Source organism: Xenopus tropicalis, chromosome 8, assembly GCF_000004195.4.
Source record: "Xenopus tropicalis strain Nigerian chromosome 8, UCB_Xtro_10.0, whole genome shotgun sequence".
NCBI lineage: Eukaryota > Metazoa > Chordata > Amphibia > Anura > Pipidae > Xenopus > Xenopus tropicalis.
This window is the reverse complement of record NC_030684.2, coordinates 75,261,975-75,282,769: the sequence shown is the minus strand read 5'-3', so window position 1 is coordinate 75,282,769 and position 20,795 is coordinate 75,261,975. Positions and strand designations below refer to the sequence as shown.

General features: G+C 37.7%; 1 protein-coding gene and 1 long non-coding RNA gene across 2 annotated transcripts in view; one reads left to right on the top strand and one right to left on the bottom strand.

Annotated features, from left to right (window-relative positions):
- ddr1 (discoidin domain receptor tyrosine kinase 1) overlaps positions 1-2,786 on the bottom strand; it is a 49,006-nt gene extending 46,220 nt beyond the window's left edge. Inside the window, exon 1 of the mRNA XM_002939459.5 lies at positions 2,309-2,786. The gene's annotated coding sequence lies outside the window, so the exon portion shown is untranslated. The remainder of the gene's footprint in view (positions 1-2,308) is intronic.
- Positions 2,787-13,891: 11,105 nt separating this feature from the next.
- On the top strand, positions 13,892-19,588 carry LOC101735282. The gene is made up of 2 exons (XR_208920.4): positions 13,892-14,661; positions 17,741-19,588. It is a non-coding gene; the product is annotated as an uncharacterized LOC101735282 (long non-coding RNA).
- The last annotated feature ends 1,207 nt before the right edge of the window (positions 19,589-20,795 follow it).

Sequence of the window (20,795 nt, the reverse complement as noted above, 5' to 3'; positions counted from 1 at the left end):
CTGATTGAAAATGCAGCTTAATAGCCCCCTTGTGTCTTGTAGGCCTTGCTCCATCTTACTTTGTCCCCTTGTCTTACTATTCCCTTGTGCATGTTTGTGTCTGTAAGTAAGGATCACTACACAACATCATCAGATAAAAGTTCTGCCCAGCTTGAACAGATATCATCTGCCCTGGCTCTATTGACAACAGCCCCATATAATAAATCCCATGGGTGGCCACAGCAAGTGGTAAATGTAAAACATCTGTACAAGTTCCACTTTTTGTGTTTTTTTTTTTACACATCCTATTCCAAAATGTTTTTTTATGTTGGAGTAACAGTGTTTCTGCCAATGTAACGACATCTTTAAGAATTTTACTTTATTTACACCATTAATAGAAAATGATAATACAAATAAACTGACTGAACTTCAAATTGGAATTAGCAGTTATTGCAAATTTGTGTGATTTCTGCAGAGTCATAAAAGTTGTGTATCATCAAGTGAGGTATTTATAAATATAATGTTCCTTTTATACTAATTCTATGTAATTATTCTTTCTTAAGCTAGCCATACATTTATATATATATATTCACCTCTTGGTCAATGTATCTATTCTATACTCTAACCAACAGGTTTATTAAACCTGCCTGGGAGGGTCCATACATAGGCATATAAGGTGCCAGTTTGTGGCAGTAAACCACACATAATGCATAAAAGAAACTGAACGTTGCTCAGACCCTACACTTGGAAATCTAAAAATATATGCAGCATTATTTTACCACTGCATTTTGCATTCATGGTGAACTTTTTGTTCTACTAAATGCAGAATATGCCAATAGGTAACAAGTACATCAAATATTTTATCAGAGGAATGATCTTTAAAAAGGAAAAAGCTGATACACTGTAATGGTTCCTGACTCTACATGTTTAAGCTGGCCCCACACATGGCGATTTTCGATCTTCCAACCCTCCACTGATGTTTAGGGCTGAATCGTCAGATATGGAGGTAGAAACACTAGGATATCTACCTCCTTCTGCTGATTCAGCCCTGAACATAGATTTTGCTTGGGCGCCTTCAGTGCTGTCCGATCAAAATCTTTTAACCCGCCCAGTTGGTGAGTCAACCGATATCCTCAGCCTCCTGCGATATTGGTCGCCTCGCCGAGTTGCCATACATGCACCGAACGATACGATATTATCGGTGCACTTATGGCCAGCTTTAGACAAAACGAGTGACTTGTCACTAGAAATCGCTTTTTAAAAATTGCAGCGATTAATCTCTCCATAGGACATTAACCTTAGCTATTGTGGTTAGCTTTGTATTAAGGAGCCCTCCTGGGTATCTTACATTCTAAGCATGTTATTGTCTGGGTTACTGGGCATCGAGACCACATAATAGTTTAAGGGAAAAAGCAGAACAAAAAATTTAAATCATTCTAAAACTTTAAAAATACAATAAATGACCAGTTCAAATGGAAATAAAATGTTATTGTCCACATTATAATTCCTAGAATTAATATTACTATAAAGGAAATCTGTTCAGGAGACAAGGAAACTGCTTGTGGGTTACACTTGCAATGGTACTGCCCAACACAAAAACACATTTTAACTAAAAGTTAAATATGTTACGAGCACAGAGACATAAAACAACAAACGCATTTTTAATTTCATGAACACCTAAATTTTAAAATCTGCCACATACCCCAGAAAATCTGTTCTTTATAAGTAACTTGTGCAATACAGTGAAACCTCAATTTTACATCCCCTGATTGTAAGTTTTCCTGCATTTTACACCATAATTTTGTGGTCCCACTAATAAATAACACATAATAAACTTCCCTGATTTTACATTTTCCCAGATTTTGCACCATTTCTTTCTGGTCCCTTGAAAAACTTAAAATGGGGGTTCTACTGTATACAGTCCCCTCCCATATGCAACAGACCATATCAAATGAATATGCGCAAACCCTAACAATCTGTGTGTGACTGCAACCTTCTGTATAAATGGAAATGTATAGGCTGTCATTTTTTTGCCAATTTCAGCAATTATTTGCCAATAAATTCTAAAATAATAATTACAATAAAATGTCAATAACTTGTTCTAAGTTGCTTATCTTAGAGCTGACAAGATTTGAAACCATATTTGAGTCTGAATAATGTAGATCAAGACTATAACACTACTGTAAACAGAAAATGAAAAATACACGTCTATAGTAAACAATGTCGTGACCTGTATGAATAGCAAAGTCCTGTGCAATACAGAGAATAAACAGATTGCCTTCTGCTACTTGTGTCCATAAACAACAGGAAATAAGAAAGGTTTACTCACATCAATGGTATAAGAAGGTCCAGGATGCATTACAGGCAGGAAGTCCTCGTGCTTGTATTGTGAAAGCCTGTTATGAGTGCACACAACGTTGTCCTACTCCATATTTTATATTGCAGATGTGACAGGGAGTGGAACAAAAAACTGGCGCATTTCAATAGTATCCCTAAGCAAAGTGATCCCAAGTCGATGATTTTATGATTCTAGAGTGAGCTCAGCTGATATTCTATCTTATAAAGGTTCCCTGTTGTTTGTTAATTTCACTAACAATCTGCTCATGGCTGCCTTACTCTTTTTTAATTATCTCTACTCACACTGTAATTTTATATAGATATACATTATTTTCTCCATATAACTTCCTAAAACATTGGTCTTATTCCTGTCTCTGTCCCTATCTCTTCCGCTTTCCACCACTTTTCACAAAACAAAAGTCTCCATTTTTTCTTCAGTGTGTCTTTCTCTCAAATCCCTTGCTGATCCTTGCTGTCCCAGCCTCTCCTCTCTCCCACCCACCCCCTAAAGCTAACCCTTATGTCACTCTCTAAGTTCCCAAATGTATTCCCCCTCCTCAGTCTGTGTGTCTCTGACACCCCCTTCCCTCTCACCACCTGCTGCCATAACTCATAAAGAGACTCCATGAGCCAGCTAGATGTATACACCCCTTCTGAATGATATATCCTTGATATGGGTAGGTAGGCAGATATTCCACCATTGGGTGGTTTAGAGATTATTTATTAATTAATACCCACATAAGGATTATGAAAGGAATATGATTGCTAGTAAAACTATGTGTTATAATGACTATATATAAAGCATATCTCTATTTTCCACAGAGTTGAATAGATATCTAATAGCAAATACGTTATGAAACTAAAAAATCAATAAGTTAACTTTTAGGGGGACTTTCTGTTATTTCTTATAGGATTTTTAGAAGTGTATTTATCAATGCGGAAAGTTAGTTTACCATTTGATTAATATGCTTCTAAAAACTCCACAGGAAAGAATAGAAAATGGGTGTGTATTCTTTGATGAGCTCTAGTCTCACATTTTGATAAATCTATCCCTAAATGTGCTTGTTTCTACAGCGGCTCAAAATACCACACTCAGCCGAGATTTGGAGGAATGCTCCCTCTTGTGGGCATATGAAATGGTGATTTAAACATAAATAGAACACTGGTCAAAAAAGTATACAAATGTATGAAGGAAATCAAAAGAAGTCTACTTTTACATGGTGGCATCTATCTAAAACTACATTTAATAAATATTTATATGGTATACATTTGTCAGATATTTTTCAGAGCAGTTATTGTTCTAAATGGGAGGTTAAAAATGAAGGCAATAATAGTGTGTGACAGAAGTCTTCACTTTTTCTGGAGCACGGAGCAGAAACCTTGTTGTAGGAGGAACAGGGCCTGTTAAAAATTGAAATAAAACCATGTAGAACACAAAGGCCCAAGTGATCACGGAAAAGGTCTAAAACTTGCTGGCTCTTGGGGTTACTAAGAACAGTCATAGTATGCTGTCTAGCCATAGTGTTCTAATAGCGATATATCAGGACCATTGAAATTTCACAGCCACTTCCATAATCCCCCTCATACCTCTGTAAGCTGGCTCTGGAAAACAATAATAATCAGCCTTAAGAAAGGATAATAGCAGTTCCTCTTACTATAGTCAGGCTAACAATAAAAACAATATATTCACCATATAAAAAGGGCTTTTTCCAGTACAAGGAGGAATCATCTGCTTTAACCCCTATTTCTGATATGCATTGCTATATATTAACTAAATGGATTAGTTAAGCTACACTATTGCCTTTTTTCCTTTCATGAGTTGTATATGTACTTCTCACAAATATATGCAGTTCTTACAATTTAATTTGAAAGTAATTATGGTGACCACAGTTGTGGATATGGACACACTAATGTGACTTTTTAATGCTGGTTTACATTCATTACTGTTGCACAAGCACATATAGATGTTTTTACTTTTTCTGTTTGATTTCCTTTGCCTACCTAGTATTGAGCATGACTCTGGCTTATCCTGGAGTCATCTGTCACTGTTCAGAAACTTTTGGATTTAACATGTTTAACTAAAAATTTTAACTTTTTGCTCATACCTATTCATCCTGGGCTTTGTTGGACTGATTCTTGCTGCTGATACGTTGCCAACATTTTATTTATTTGTTGACTCCTGGGGGGTTCTTTGCTTTGTTGGTTCGCTTCTTGATTTTGCAGGTTTTGAAGGTACTGGGATGTTTCAATCAGGAGTGGATGTTCCTTAAGTGTTTCTATGTCGTACCATGTGGTTTGTCTAAATGGGTAAACCGTGAGATTTCTGATTGTCTGAGGTAGAGACATTATGTATATGAGCCATATATTGAAATTTTTTTCTGTAATTTGTTCTTTCAGCTGTTGCCTCTAGCCAGTCCATGTAAAAAATGTGATGTAGTTTTTGTTTTACTAATGTTATGGATGGGATGTCTGAATTTAACCATTGGTGTAGTATTGTCTTCCGGGCTGCCGCAGACAGCCTCCCCACCAATAATTTTTCAGGTTTAGTTAGGGATGTGTAAAGTTTAGTTGTACTGAACAATGCCCATTCTTGTTCTATTTTGAAGGGTTTTCCCGTCATCTGTGTCCAATATGTGGCTACCTCCTTCCAGAAGTCTTGTATCTTGGGACATTCCCATAGGTTATGTATTAGATTGGCTTTTGGAGAGTGACATCTCAGACATTTGTCTGATTGGAGATTGCCCATTTTGTATCTCCTTTCTGGGGTTAGGTAGGAATTGTGTAAAATCTGTATCGTCATATCTTGGTATTTACTGACTGGGATTAATTTCATTGTTTTTATATGTTGTTTTAGAATATCTGTTGTTTTTGAGATATCTGTTGTCAATTTGAAAACAGGTTGGTTTTCATTATCTGTATTGATTAAATTTCTAATGGTTTGGTATATGTTTGCTGTGTTTTGCTTTGTGTTTTTATCTTTCCAAATTTGGTTGATTGGGCTATTTTTGTCGTTGTCTGTTAATAATTTTGCTGTTTGGGTTGCATAATGGACTATTTGTATACGTAAATATGTATGTTGTGTTGTGAAGGGGTATTTTTTAGTCATGTTGGTTTGGGATATGATAGTGTAGTTTTTCTCCAGTAGGTCGTAAATATTGTGGAGTCCATCTTGACTCCATTGAATTAAGGTTTGGTTATAAAGACCTCTTGGGTAGTTTTTGTTTCCTATCCATGATTTATTTGGGGAGGTGAAGGGTGATATTTTGTGTCTTCATCTCACAGAATGCCATGCTTTATAGGTGTCTATGAATAAAGGGTTGTTTTGTGTTCCTTGTGGGAGTTGTGTTAAAGGTATGTGTAGTAAGTAGTTAGCCCATAGAGTTTTACTGTGTATTATGTTGTGAATATATACAATAACAGGACAATGAGGGAGGGCCCTGTTAAAATTGCTTGCAAGCATAGCATTAGCTTATTGCACTAGTTTGTGTTTTAGAATGATCAGTGATCAGAATTATTTTCATCACCATGATCACCGGGAACTTTGCTTTTCATTCTGCCCAAGTGTTTGTATACCGAACCCAAACAACAAGGTTTTCCCTAATCTACAGTGGCTTGCAAAAGTATTCGGCCCCCTTGGACTTTTCCACATTTTGTCACATTACAGCCACAAACATGAATCAATTTTATTGGAATTCCACGTGAAAGACCAATACAAAGTGGTGTACACGTGAGAAGTGGAACGAAAATCATACATGATTCCAAACATTTTTTACAAATAAATAACTGCAAAGTGGGGTGTGCGTAATTATTCAGCCCCCTTTGGTCTGAGTGCAGTCAGTTGCCCATAGACATTGCCTGATGAGTGCTAATGACTAAATAGAGTGCACCTGTGTGTAATCTAATGTCAGTACAAATACAGCTGCTCTGTGACGGCCTCAGAGGTTGTCTAAGAGAATATTGGGAGCAACAACACCATGAAGTCCAAAGAACACACCAGACAGGTCAGGGATAAAGTTATTGAGAAATTTAAAGCAGGCTTAGGCTACAAAAAGATTTCCAAAGCCTTGAACATCCCACGGAGCACTGTTCAAGCGATCATTCAGAAATGGAAGGAGTATGGCACAACTGTAAACCTACCAAGACAAGGCCGTCCACCTAAACTCACAGGCCGAACAAGGAGAGCGCTGATCAGAAATGCAGCCAAGAGGCCCATGGTGACTCTGGACGAGCTGCATAGATCTACAGCACAGGTGGGGAAATCTGTCCATAGGACAACTATTAGTCGTGCACTGCACAAAGTTGGCCTTTATGGAAGAGTGCCAAGAAGAAAGCCATTGTTAACAGAAAACCATAAGAAGTCCCGTTTGCAGTTTGCCACAAGCCATGTGGGGGACACAGCAAACATGTGGAAGAAGGTGCTCTGGTCAGATGAGACCAAAATGGAACTTTTTGGCCAAAATGCAAAACGCTATGTGTGGCGGAAAACTAACACTGCACATCACTCTGAACACGTACGATTTTCGTTCCACTTCTCACGTGTACACCACTTTGTATTGGTCTTTCACGTAGAATTCCAATAAAATTGATTCATGTTTGTGGCTGTAATGTGACAAAATGTGGAAAAGTTCAAGGGGGCCGAATACTTTTGCAAGCCACTGTATGTACTGTTTCTCACACAAACAATGTATGATACAAGTGAAACACAAAATTTGGTATGCACACTCCTGGTTCACTCCGATTCACTATCCTGCCCACATAGATTTTAAAAAGTTTGCACATAGGATAATTTTTGCCACACAGTAGACAAAAATCTGACATTTACAGAATATGTGCAAAGCCACTAAATATCCAATAGAGTACCAGCTATTGTCCTTGTGCTGCAAAAGGTGACCTGTCTCCATTTCTTTTACAGAGATTAAGAGAGTGTTCCTTGAAGGAGAAGGAAAGGTAAAAACTAAGTAAGCTTTATCAGAAAGGTCTATGTAAATATAGCCATAAGCACTCACAGAAACGCTGCACTGACTTCTCTGTCAAAAGAAACATGATTGTTGTTTCTTTGTTTTCCTGTGCCAGAGACATGCAGCTCTCTCCTCTCTCCCCTCTCCTGCTCCCCCCCCTCAAGAATGCTAAGGACCCCCCCCCCACCTTAGGAATTTGTGATCTGAGCCTATCAGTAGGAAGCTTCCTCATAGTCTTACAAACTGAGCATGTACACCGGTCTTGGCGCAGGAGCGAGGCATTACCTTTCTTTACAGAGCTCAGTATTTTTTTTTCTTATGAGGCTTCTGATCATCTGAACTGGAGAAATATGGGAAGACTTACAGGCACTATGAGAGAACTGAAGGTATGCCTGCAGCTTGAGATTAACTCTTTATTAGCCTTTTCTTCTCCTTTAAGGAGAAATTTACGGATGGATTTACAGGTAATAAAAAAAGAAAGGTTTAAGAGAGAGATGGCAGTGGGTTTTAAGACTGATCTCAGGGGAGAGAGGGACAGGGGTGTTTTTGGCCCCTGGACAACCCGAGGCGGCTCCTCCGATGCAGCCCCCGGCCCCCTGCGCTTACCTTTACAGTGCCGGGGGGGCCATCGCTAGTGTAGAGAGTGCAATTGTGCTCTCTGCACTAGCAGAGCCAAATTTCCGTTTTAAAAATGGAAATTCGGCTCTTAAAGTTACCAGGAGTGGCTTTTTTTCCATCCTTGGTAACATTAGGGGCACTGAGGCCTTGCCTCAAGGTAGCAGAGCCCCTTAGGTGGGAGTTTGAGGCAATGGTTAGTAGTAGATTAAGAACTTGGATGAAATTTTTTTTAGCAATTGCTTGAGACAAAAATTGGAGTATTAGAGCCAAATTTACAGAATCAGTCTCCCAAAGAAAGAGGGCATCATTTATAAAGACTGGGCAAATTTGCACCTGGCCAGTTACCTATGGCAACCAATCAGATGACTGTTTTCAACCTGTAGCTGGTTGGAAAAATCTAACCATTGATTGGTTGCTATGGGCCTTGCCCAGGTGCAAATTTGCCCAGTGTTTATAAATGACCCCCAAAGAGTGTACAGAAAAAGGACTGAGTACAGAACCCTGAGGTCCCCCCAAACTAAGGTGCATATTTAAGAATGCTCAAGCATTCGGATACTAAAACCATGCAAGAGTTTCCAAACTCTTGTGTGGTTTCTTCATCTGAACAGCATGCTTTGTGCAAATTTGTTTTTTCTTTTTCCTGACAGAAAAAATAAAATAAAAAGCTTTGCAGGTTTTAAGTGCCAAACTTTTTATTTTTTTGTAGGGGAAAAGAAAAACCAGATTTTTGCACAAAGACTTTTGTTTAAAAAACACACAATTAAAAGACATTTGTTCATGCAACCGAAGGGAAATTATAGGAAGCAATAAATTAGACATGCATATCTAGTACAACGTGGACTAGGTGCAGATACACTATGCATGTTACCTGTTAACATACAAAACACCTTTGCCTGTGGTGCATCCAATGTTCCCTTTAATTTCTTCTTGGCTGAGTGCTCAAAAATTTTCAAACAAAATACTTTGTGCTCTGGTATCAAAATTTGTACAGCATTGGGTGCATCCATGTATTATTACAAAACCACTTCCACAGCATCTGCGTATTATTTTGAATTTTCAAGTTATGTATCTAAATTATAAAAGTATATAGAGGTATAGGACCTGTTATCCAGAATGCTCGGGACCAAGGGTATTCCAGATAAGTGGTCTTTCCGTAATTTGGATCTCCATACCTTAAGTCTACTAAAAAATCAATAAAACATTAAACCCAATAGGACTGTTTTGCATCCAATAAGGATTAATTGTATCTTAGTTGGGATCAAGTACAATGTACTGTTTTATTATTACAGAGAAAAAGGAAAGCATTTTAAAATTCTGAATAATTTGATTAAAATGGAGTCTATGGGAGATGGGTTTTCCGTAATTCAGAGCTTTCTGGATAATGGGTTTCCGGATAAGGGATCCCATACCTGTATAAAATTCATACTGTTTTGCCCTATGCACTTATTTGACATTGAGATGTAATTTTTTTACTGACATTATGGTATAAGGAAGCGTTTTAGTTTAACCGCTAGAAACAAAGAAGACAATGCCTGGGTTGTTCCAAACCTACAGGATGTCCATAGTAAAGGTGAGGCATTTAACTTGTAAAAAAAAGATTTACCAGCTGTTACATCATTCTTAGGTGACAATAACTGGATAACTGCATCCTAAAAATCTTTGAGAGCACAATACTCTACAATTTCATTTAGTTATATAATTGGCTTATTAATTAATCAGTGCTCTTTAATGGTGTAGATGTGTGTTGGAGATGACTGGCATCATATGTGGTTTGTTGGGAAGCTATATAGTTAAAGCTGGCCATACACGTGGCGATCCGACGATGTTTCGTACGACCATCGGTCGCACGAAACATCATCAGATCCGCCACACACCATTCAGGGCTGAATCGGCAGGTAAGGAGGTAGAAACAATAGGATTTCTACCTCCTTCTGCCGATTCAGCTCTGAAGGGAGAATTTTGGTCAGGCGCCTTCTATGGCGCCGGATCAAAATTTTCTAACCTGGCCGATCGACGAGCCGACCGATTTCAGCAGCTTCCTGCGACATCGGTCGGCTCGCTGACATACCATACACGCACCGATTATCGTACGAAACGAGGTTTCGTACGATAATATCGGTGCGTGTATGGCCACCTTTATACTCCCATATGCCTTATGGACAGCACAGTATTTTACAAGTTTGTGATGCAATTCATCTAAGCCAGGGGTGTCAAACTCAATCACATAAGGGGGCCGAAATCTAAAACACAGGCTAAGTCGCAGGCCAAATTTTTTATTAATATACTTAGTAAGATACTAAAGGGTATATTTATCACAATGTGTAAAAAGTGGAGTAAGATGTTGCTCATAGCAGCCAATAGATGCTTTGCTACTGTTGAAATCTTTTTCCTGATTGGATGCCTTGGGCAACATTACTGGTAATGCTTCACTCCACTTTTTACACAGCATGATAAATATACCCCTTAGTCTTAGTTACTATGTGAGGAAAATGGAAATTGATCAGGCTGGATGGTCAGACACACTCACCAAGGGCCACATAAAACAGCGAGGTGGGCCGGATTTGGCCCCCAGGCCTTGTGTTTGGCATATATAAAATAAGCCAATTCAGGTAATTTGACAGGGCAGATTCTAAAAGTGGCCATACACTGTCAGATCCACTCGTTTGGTAAAGTCAGCAAATGAATGGCTCTGAATCTGATTTGGCCACCCATGCACTGAGGCACACTGATGAGCATCTCGTCTGACAGCCCATGTACGGCTGCTTTACCACTGCCGATAAATATCCAATACAGTATCAGTTATTAATAAACAATGTCCAGTTTTACTGATTCCTTATAGATGAGGAATCCCATATCTGCACATTTTTCCTAAGAAGAAAAGGAAAAGTGAGTGTGTACACACTGAAGATTGTTTTGTTGCTGAAAGTATAATTGTTTTGCTCACTACAAGAAATCTTACAAAGTTGTCTCAAATGTGTTAACTTCAGACACCTTTTTTTCTTTTATTTGCCTTTTTTGCAGCTGCCATAATGTACAACAATCATAGCTGCTCCTCTGATTTCCCTGCAGCGTATCTGTGATCTCCCCAGAGAATGCTGAAAGCTATCAAGATTTAAAAACATGAAGCCAGCTTAACTCCAAACTACAGCCAAGTGATATTTTTTGGGGGAAGCAAACCTGCTTCTTGTACAAATAAGTTCTGAGACCCACTCAAAATCTGGTTAGAGAGGTTGGTATTGCACTATAGTGTGTTAGGTTTTGGAGTGAATAGTACTATCAGGATAGTCAAAACAAAACCCGCTGGCAACATGTGTGCACTGGGCCACAAAATATCAGTGCCACCAATCCAAGAATCCCCAGGCAGGACTATTAATTTTGATTCTATTTCGATGAAATGTTAATAAGTGAAATTTAAGACAATTCCCTAAACCATGATAAAAATAATTTCAATAATAATAACAATTTAACTTAAATGTAAGGTTTGGTGTATACTATAAGAACATTACATTGTCTATGGGGACATATGATGAACACGTTATAACCCTTTAAAATAGCAATAGGGGTAAGAAAGTGGCAGGGCATTAACATAAGTACAAAGAAGATCAATAAATCTGTAGCACAGCTGAAATGTGCAGTCAGAGAATCACTAGATATTGTGTGTAAGTAATGCTAGTATAATAGCTACAGCTACAGCTGTTGTGGGCATAAGGTCCCAATAGAAATACACAGAGGCAGCTGGTTTGTTTGTGTAACAGGAAACTGCAGTTGAGGTGTATGAAGAGCAGCTGATGTGTGCTGAGAGTAGACCCTACAAAAGAATGGAACAGAGATCTTACACTTACATTATATTTGTTTATATAACTCCTACATACTTTGCATAGTTTTAAACATTGTTTATACTACTATTGTAATATATCATTTGTTAGGTAAACTTACATAGTAATAGATGAAAAGTCTCAAATCTTCTTTATGGTGCAACACGAGCACCCTAAAGTTCATGGAGGTGCCAAATAACTTCAACTTCTCCCATCTTCTTTTCATTGCAGTCCAGAAAAGGTGCATGTGCAGTAGACAAAAGACAGAAAAGGAAGGTTGTGGTGGGTGGTTTTTCAATAACAGAAGCAATGCTCCAGGGTATCAGATAAGCAATTATAATCACTGAGGGGTGCCTAACATTTTGGCATGTTTGTGAAAGTTGGTACCAAATTCCAGTGTTTTGGCCACTAACATGTAGCCTCCATAAGGCACACATCATGAAGGTCTCAATTTAGTGAACTATACATTGAAATTATGCAAGGATTTGTTCTATGCAAGATGAGCCTTAAGGCTAGTGCAACACTGGGTAAATTCTCAGCCTGTGAATAAACACAGTAACCCACAACAGGTGACCAGTAAATGCCTCCTGCTGATTGGTTGCTATGGGTTACTGCTTCTGTGCAAACTTATAGGGGCTCATTTATCAATGCATCGCAGCACACAAACCGACACAATTATGATTGTGCGCCATTTTGTGGGCACACGCAATTGCATATGCGTTACATTGCGTTGGTTTATTTATTTTTCCGCCAGTTCTTTTTACGCGCATGTCGCAAATACTGGGCAATAATGTCGCAAGCAACAACATGTTTTTTGGGGGTGTGGCTAGGGGCGTGTTTTAAGTGCCTGATTTTTGCGTGAGTGTGCCCTTTGTGCCTATATATGTGCTTTTTGCGTGTATATAGGGGCAGATTTGCACAGGCACGGCTGCATTGAAATCTTTATGCCTGTTCATTTGTGGCGTAGTTCTGACTGCGCGTTCTTCACCACTTGTGCTAGTATATTCGCAGATTTGCGCTACAATAAACTAATTTAGGTATGTCATTAATAAAACCATGTTAATGTTTCTCAAATTTATGATATGTTAATTAGCATTATCATAAAAATATAATTGTTAATTTGTTTACAATGTTTTAATAACATTTACCCTTTTTTAACTATGTTCTTATCTATAAAGGCAGTTTCCCTTGTTAATGTGATGGAGCCTTTCATATCTTTTTTCCATTTAAACACCACCTGACTAGGTTGTTAAGTTAGGAAGCATGTAGTTGGTACGGGTTTATTAGAGCATTAGCTTGCGCCATCTATGCACATAATTTATGACAAGTTTTGCGTCGTCATATGTGCAGTTTTGCATCATCATATGTGCATGTTTGTATGGTGCAGCAGTTTGCGTCAAAACTAGCGCATGAAACTTTAAGCGACCGTGTTTGTGCTGTACTGTTAAATATGCTTGTGCGCAGGGCAAAAGTTTTGCCTCTGCGACTATTACAGCGCTGCGATGCATTGGTAAATGAGCCCCAGTGTCTTTAATTACATAACCCAATAGTACTTACCTTTATTTCTCTTTTTAAAAAATGTGTTGTTTAGAACTACAGGTGCCCATAATTGTGCAAGAGCTATAGCTTAGTTTGTAAACTATTACTGGGGTGGGGCAGTTAAGAGAGAGATGCATAAAGCAGTGTCCTACTTGGAGTACAGCAGGAGTTAAAATACCCTTCCTTTTTTTTTTTAAGCTTTGTTTTTATTTTCAAATTATCAAACATATCAATTACAATGTTTGCTTGTTTGCTGTAGTGTTTCGTCTTACATTTGTGTCTTGTAAGTGGTACAATGTTAATAGACAATAACATTTGAGTTTAACATTTGTAATAAAAACTTGAACTTGAACTTTCAAAATACCCTATTTTTATAGAAATGCCCAAACAAGTGGAACATATGAATCAATCTAAAGATTTCCTTTTTCTGTTGCATTGCTTTCAAATTCAATCGTCTAGGAATCCAGGAATCTCCAAAAACTGTATATTTGAAATGGCATGGTTTTCTTGTTCTATACATATTAAAAAAAATGATCTATACTATGAAAAATACATATTTTTTCATTTTTGGAGAGTCATTTAACATGCTTCTTAAATGTAATTACAAAAAAAATGCCAGGCCTATTTTGAAAAAAATGCTATCCTTAAAAAATGTATATATATAGTTTTCCTAAGTAAACTAAAAGTTCACCTCAGGAGATGAATGGATGGTAATCAGAGTGTTAATCCAGATAGATTTTCCAATGAAAACTGACTAGAGGCTAGGTATGCATTCCCTTGCTTGCATCACTACATTTTCTTTATCTGACACATACTTCCTCAGCCACTGAACCTCACATAGTGGCACCCAGTGCATTGCAGTTTTCCCTGTGACTCCCACCACAAGTCACGCTTGGCATGTTTTTGTCTAACAACAGCAAGAACTTGCCAGGCAGCATTATTCTCCACCCTATTTTGTACCTGGCGTAATGATGACAAAAAAATAGGGGCGTGACAAGGCAATTTATATATACATGTACAGCAATAACTCCAAAGATCGCACTCTGCTGCTGTGAAACGTGGAATTAAGTTTTGGGACCATTTAACAATGGCTGCCAGGGGCCCTGTGAAAGAGCTTCAAGATGGATCACTATGTCCACTCTGTGGATGCTATTTTGATGATCCAGTGACCACTGAATGCGGTCACAGTTATTGCAGGGGATGCCTGGTAGCAAAAGCAGGGGGGAGAGCTTCCCCAGGATTTCAGCTGATCTGCCCTCAGTGTGGAAGGACAATGGGCTGGAAAGCAGTGACCACTGATGTCCGGCTGGGAGTGACCACCCGCATTGCCCGCAGACTTAACCTCCAAGCTCCACCGCCTCGGAAACAGAAAGAGCAGGGGAGGTGAGCGGATAAGTGTGGAGAAAGGGAGAGAGGTGAGAGAAAAAAAGGTGGAAGAGTGGTGGGAGCGTAACGGGTTTGGTGGAGTTAATATAGAGTGGTGAGAAAATCTAAGGTTTCTAAAACTGGCTAACTGTGCAGAAAGTTTACCAAACATTGACCAGAAAGCAAGATTTAAAGTCTGCTCTCTCAGTAAGCTATTGGTAACACAGTTTTAATAATGATGCCAATTAAGAACGGTGATAGAAATGGCACAATGCACAATGTTTTTTTTTCTATAGAAGAGACAAATGTATACATTACCCCCTTCTCCCCCTGCATGCACACTTACTTTATTTGGACAGAGGGTTTTAACCTATTACATTCTGTTGCAAAACTTTATTCTGCAATTGTCAGTTCAAAGATTTGATCTCATATTTGTAAATTAAATGTTGTATTCTAATTGCCCAGGTTACATTTTTCCTCTATCTATCTAGAAGCCATAAAGGTTTGTAATTTTGACATGGATGAGGCATTTGTGTTGAATATTTTTAGTATGTCCTTGGTTTAAAAAAAAAAAAAAAAAAAAAACTTGAGATGTGCTGCACTTAAACATTCCAGATGATTGGTGGATAGCACACACAATTAGGAGAACTAAAGATTAAAATTTAGTTAGGTTAGTAAAGCTACAGCTTATGTTCTGAGCTTCTATGCCAACAGAAGGCCTTCCCAGCCCATTGGTAATGAAGATGTCTCAGAAGATGCCTTTATTAGCACGCATTTCTTCCCTGTTTATTCACAGCACATGTTCTGAGCTGCTGTCAGTTACCTGAGCTTAAGTATCAAGATGCTGATATAAATATACATTATGTCATAGGCATCAGAACCGGGGGCAAAAGTTTTTTAGCTGATAGCTGATTAGTTCAAGGCTGAATTACATCTCTAATGAATTTTTCATAAGACCTGCTTAAAAATTTGCCTTGTAGCACCAACTTGTATGGCAGCTATAACCTCACTATTTGCTGACCAGAGCAATATTGTCACTGCAGAAAAATTGTATTTTTAGCAGCAGTTTAAGGATGGGATTATGCTCCCATTTCCTACAGAACCCAGTAAAATAAACACATACACTTTTGTGTTTTGATTTTTGAGGTAAGTAGACAATGATTCCGTTCAGCTATAAGGAGTCACATGAAAATTGCATGTTTATCACTTGTTCACTTGACAATGCATACAGTATGTTAAAGGATGCAATTCACTATTTTGCACCTATTACATTTTTTACTAATTTTTTACTATTTTGCTAAATAGTAAATTGCATCCTTGCTTGGTCTAGATCAGCAGTTCTCAACCTGTGGGTCGCGACCCCTTTGGGGGTCGCCTAAGACAATTGGAAAACACATATTTTTAGGAATAATTTTATGGTTGGGGGTCACCACAACATGAGGAACTGTATTAAAGGGTCGCAGCATTAGGAAGGTTGAGAACCACTGGTCTAGATTTATCTGAAGCAGACCAGCTTCATTGTAACTAGCAATGAAAACCATTTAATTTTCTTATATAGGCATTATTAATGTGGTAGTTTGGCACCACATATAGAGCAATAGTAGTGTAAAATAGACTTGCACACTGGATATTACCAGCTTTATAATTCAATAGATACACAAGGATTTTATATATTAATAAAAACTACACAACCATGTCATCTTGATGCTTTATTACTAAAAAGCCCATCTACTTGGTCAACCCTCTGGTCAATTGTCCCAGAATCTATTATGGAGCTGCTTCCCTTTCCAGACGTAACACCTGCAACTATCTCTAAAGCCAAACCTGCATTTCTTGTAACCAACACTTCATATTTATGCATATATTATTCTGTCTTTGCCATCTGATAGTTCCCTGTCATTTTGGGCTTGTAATTACTGATAGGCAGTGACTCAGTTGTAGAATTAATTTGAAATCTGACACATTCTGTTATTGTTAACTCCCAATGTATTAATATGATTGGGTGTTGACCAACTTATGTAATTTATTACTTCATTACTTTATATTGTTTACTTGGAAATTTATATTCCCATCCACTATAACCCATGCAATTTTACATGAGATCTAAATTTCTTTAACAATCAAGGAATAACCTCCAAACAGCATTTTTTACATGGCCTCATTCAGCTGGTCCTATGTAAAAATGGTTCATAAATACTATCTAAATTCCCAGAAATAAATATACATTTATTTTCTTCTTTAAACGGACATTACAGATTAAAGAAAACTGTGGTAATCATAGAAATAATTTCCCACCCACCTTTAGTGTTAGGCCCTGGGCAACTAAGCAGATTGTCTGCTTTCTTCAGCAATTTTTATAGAGGCAGAGAAAAGCGGAACCAATCCTATATAAAAAAGCCCCATAGCTCTATTGACAGGCCCAGCATTAGCCTGTGTGAAGCTACACGTTGCAAATATTGGCACGACAATTAACAAATTCACATTTTTGCGCCAATACCTGCTCAATGTAGTTCCACACAGGCCAACGCCAGGCCTGTAAATGGAGTGATTGTTGCATGCCCATAAGAGCAAATCCATTTTCCTCTTTTAACATCTGCAGAGAAAAGCAGACAATCCCCTTCGTGTGTCCAAGGATGTACAGTGTAATGCAACCCATTGTTTCATTGTGAAGTGATGCGTTATGAAATTTGTAGTCCCTCTGCTTTCCAGAAACTTTGTGCACCACTCACTACAGAAAGCAGAAAAGCTTCACCTCCCAGAATCCATTAATTCAAAATGGAACATGGTGAGGGAGGTCTTGCATTACATTTCCAAAGACTCCCTTCCCCCAACCTGGCAGCTGTTACTGGTCCATAACCATTACAATAATTTAAGGAATAAAAATGGCTGGTTGCTATTAGATACTTAGCCACAGCAAATGTTTGTGCCAATGTGGCACAGCTTGGTTCATCTTGGCAGATATGTCAGACATGGGAAGCCTATGGTCTTCCAGATTTTGTTAAACTATAGCCCCTAGAATCACATCAACAGTTGAATGGTATTGGGAATTGTAGTTTGGTGAAACCTCAAGGGTCATAGATATGTTGTGCAATAATATTCTATAGTAACCAATCAGTTTTACATTTTCAGCACACACAAGGACTTCACTGAAGAAAAGGAATTTACAGATCATCTCAAGCTTGTTAACCCCTGATCTGCCAGAGCCTTGCAGTGTGATGCTCAGTTATGGACTTCATATGTGAAGAACAGGACATCGGACTTCTGCAACCTCCATATACCCAAGAAACAGAAAAATTTAGCACCAGAATGAAAAGAGAACTAATTAATCTCTTAAGCAGAAGCATCAACCCAGCTCATAGCCTTTTGATCAGCATAATCTTTCAAAACCATAAAGTATCATATTAGTTAAAGGAGAACTAAAGCTTAAATGCTGCACATAAGTTTTGAGCTTTTGCGCCAGCCCAGCTCACCCACAAACCCTTTAGCAGATAAGACCTGCGCCTCTTAAATTGCCCCCACTAACTGCACATCTTCTTTTCTTCTGATTCACTGCACATGCTGAACTTCAGTTACTGAACGTAGGGGGCCAACACGCAATATACTGTATATATATATATATATATATATATATATACAGTATGTGTGTGTGTGTCATAATATAAGGCAGATTAGTAAATAATTCAGATAATTCAGATTCTCATTACATGGCAGGACTAAAACCAATGCAATTAACATCAGAGTTTAATAATTAGCTCTGCAGCTTCAGCTAATATTGATAATTTGCAATGGCAAATAAGCTTAGCTTCTCAACAACTGCCCAGAGTACACTGAGCATATGAATGTCACTAACAAATCCAAGATGGTGACCCCCTGTGAAAACGTTGAAGGCCTGAATGATTTCTATTATAGAGATGATGAACTTTTAGGCTGCTTCAATAAGTCCAGCATATAAAATATGACATTTCTACCCATATTCCTTTTTAGGGTTTAGTTCTCCTTTAAAATTAAATGTAAGCTATTAATATATACCCTTGACCTGCATTTAAAGTTTACAGTTATGGTTCGGCAGGCCTGTTTAAAACAGGGCAGTCATTCTTTTTGGCAATTCTACATGCTCCTTATTCTTTAACAATATTTATATCTTTCTATATTATAATGATATATTTTTTTACTTGTTCTTGAAAATAGACTTATTTGTGTTGTTATTGTCTTGTAAAGGTGTGTGTGTGAATATGTATGTACAGCAGTTATTTGGTACACTGCTTAGTATCTGTAATCCAAGAATAAATACTTTCTAATATGTAGTATAAGTACCTGGCAATCATATGAAACATTCTTTTCCCTACAGAAACATACATGCCACATAAAATGAATCTAAACCTAAATTGCAGCTCAAAGCACCCTTTCAATTACAGTTCTGGAAGTTGTAGTTAAACATATGAGGGTCGTGTGTTTGATATTCCTAATTTATATTCCTGCATGGCCCTGGGCTGTTCTTCTGTCTATAATGAAAATGAGTTTAAGTACTTCCTTACAGTTAATGACCTTGCTTCTCTTGTATAAAATTAATTTAAATCAACATGATGCTCTGTAAAAGGATGATGGATGGACAGAATATAAACAATATCAGACCATGCATCATATTTTTCATTTTCGGCTACTTATAATTGACATTATTTATTATTATTATTATTAGTTTTAGTATTAGTATTAGTATTATTATTACTGTATAAATAATAGATAATATTGTTAAAATAGAAAAATATGCAGCAGAAACTGATAACTAAGAACAGGGATGATGAACAGCTCACATGTTACTATAGATAATAATAATCCTGAATATAGTTCCTGCTTAGCTGCATTTTTATGGTTCTTTGCCCTGCAGGTGAAATACAGAACCTGAAAAACAGTCAGTGGAATGCAAACAGCCAGACCTATTATATGTATAAAAATCCGTCAATATCCTCCCATGTGTAACAATTTGTTAACTCTTTAATGTCCATTTTATCATTTGGGTCCTTTCTTTTCCCTTTCTTTGGCACACTCTATGAAGTTTTGTTTCCCAGTACATAAATCACAGATTTATTTGTGTCTCTTTTTTTGTTGAGTACAAAGTCACTAGGGAAACATTAACACTTCAGTACTATTTGTTTTAACTTATGTTATGTTGCAAAGTACAGAGTTGGAAACATTTTAACCTTAGGGTTAGCCATATTTCTTATTAGATCTTTTTGTCTGAACTCCAGATCCTTTGGCTTTGGAAGTCCCCCTCCACTTACAACTCATTTAACGCATGGGCTGCCACGTGACTCATGCGTGTACTAACATAACTGATTGCCATAAAACACAATTAAGGGCAATTTTCATTTTTTTTTTAATGCTGCACTTTTAGGAAGGGAAAAGAAAATGAGACATAACTTAAAAAAAAAAAAAAGTCTGCATCAGTGGTCTTTTCTCTTTTCTGTGGGCTATTGCACATGTGGCAATTTGTTTGTTTCTATTTATGACAATTTTCAAAATGCCACTAATTGTCCCCAGGACCATTTTAATAAATTGGGAATTTAAATAATAAAAAGGGGCATTTGCCCAGAGCCATCCAGCTCTGAGGACCCACATCAGACATTACATCTGCTATAACTTTCGACTGGGTATCTCCCAGAAATAGCAGGCACTCCATTTTATCAGCTAGAAGAGCTCATAAATCTTTTTTTTTTTAATTTACTTACTAACTTTCTATAAGAACAAATGTTCCTAAGAGATTTTTTTCTAAATAAAAAGTTGGTATTTGTGAATATGGTCTTTCTGTTCCTATCACTGTTGATTTGGGGAGGTGTGCCTTGGCCTTATGTGTACTTAGTAATCACAGACTTATTTTTACAGTATTTGCTGCCATATTAGGAGTAAGTTCTCCCGCTTGAGGTGAGTGCTCTTACATATGCCTTGGACCTACCGGTACCTTTAAACAGCCCTATGCTTTCCAATTACTACCACTTCACTTGAATGAAAAGAGACCCTTGGTACCCGCTATGTCAATTATAAAATGCACTAGTTCCAGGTGCCAAGCAACTCACAGTGGTTCCCATTAAAGTGAATAAAATGAGACTAGGGGCTAATAGCAGTGTTTTGCTTTCTGATGCATGTACCGTATGCTTTATGTCACAACACAACAAGGATTTGTTTACAC